Source organism: Coturnix japonica, unplaced genomic scaffold, assembly GCF_001577835.2.
Source record: "Coturnix japonica isolate 7356 unplaced genomic scaffold, Coturnix japonica 2.1 chrUnrandom488, whole genome shotgun sequence".
Taxonomy (NCBI): Eukaryota; Metazoa; Chordata; class Aves; order Galliformes; family Phasianidae; genus Coturnix; species Coturnix japonica.
The window spans coordinates 79,261-80,822 of record NW_015439883.1 but is presented as its reverse complement, the minus strand read 5'-3'; positions in this window follow the sequence as shown (position 1 = coordinate 80,822).

The window sequence follows — 1,562 nt, the reverse complement described above, 5'->3', positions numbered from 1 at the left end:
GGACCCCCACCCAAATAAAGGGGAACCCCCACCCAAATTAAAGGGGGACCCCCCCCCAAATAAAGGGACCCCCACCCAAATAAAGGGGACCCCCCAAAAGAATGGGACCCCCCCACAAAGAATGGGACACCCCAAGTAATAGGGACACCCCCCCCCAAATAAGGGGACCCCCACCAAATAAGGGACCCCCACCCAAATTAAAGGGGACCCCCCTAGAACAAGGGGACCCCCCCCCAAATAACAGGGGACCCCCACCCAAATTAAAGGGGACCCCCCTCCAAATTAAAGGGGACCCCCCCCAAATAAAGGGGACCACCCCCCAAATAAATGGGACCCCCTAGAACAAGGGGACCCCCACCCAAATAAAGGGGGACCCCCCCCAAGTAAAAGGGGACCCCCCCCCAAATAAAAGGGGACCCCCCAAATGAAGGGACCCCCCCAAAAACAAGGGGACCCGCCCAAGTAATGGGGACCCCCCCCAAATAAGGGAACCCCCCCACAAATAACGGGGGGGGCACATTTAGGGTGGGTGTATCACATAATGGGGGGGTCTCCTCACTGACCCCCCCCCATTAAACCCCCCCCCAACACCCAAATTATGGGACCCCCCCCAAATAATGGGACCCCTCCCGAATTAAGGGACCCCCCCCCAAATAATGGGACCCCCCCCCAGGACCCCCGAGGACATCGCCTCCAACCGCGGGAACCATCTACTGCTGAGGCTGCTGCAGTTCAGGTGAGGGGGGTTGATATGGGGCCCTATGGGGCTCTATGGGGTCTCTATGGGGTCTCTATGGGGTCTCTATGGGGCTCTATGGGTCTCTGTGGGTCCCTATGGGTCCCTATAGGGCTCTGTGGGTTCCTATGGGTCTCTATGGGGTCTCTATGGGGCTCTATGGGGCTCTATGGGGTCTCTATGTGTCTATGGGTCTCTATGGGTCCCTATGTGTCTATGGGGTCTCTATGGGTCCCTATGGGTCTCTGTGGGGTCTTTATGGGTCCCTCTGGGTCCCTATGGTTCCGCTATGGGTCCCTATGGGTCTATGGGGCTCTATGGGGTCTCTATGGGTCCCTATGTGTCTATGGGGTCTCTATGTGTCCCTATGGGGTCTATGGGGTCTCTATGGGTCTCTATGGGTCTCTATGTGTTCCTATGTGTCTATGGGGTCGCTATGGGGTCTCTATGAGTCCCTATGTGTCCCTATGTGTCTATGGGGTCTCTATGGGTCTCTATGGGTCTCTATGTGTCCCTATGGGGTTTCTATGGGTCCCTATGGGTCTATGGGGTTTCTATGGGTCCCTATGGGTCTATGGGGTTTCTATGGGTCCCTATGGGTCTATGGGGTCTCTATGGGGTGCTATGTGTCTATGGGTCTCTATGGGTCTCTATGGGTCTATGGGGTCTCTATGGGTCTCTATGGGTCTCTATGTGTCCCTATGTGTCTATGGGGTCTCTATGGGGTCTCTATGGGTCCCTATGTGTCTATGGGGTCTCTATGGGGTCTCTATGGGGTCTCTATGGGTCTCTATGTGTCTCTATGTGTCTATGGGGTCTCTATGGG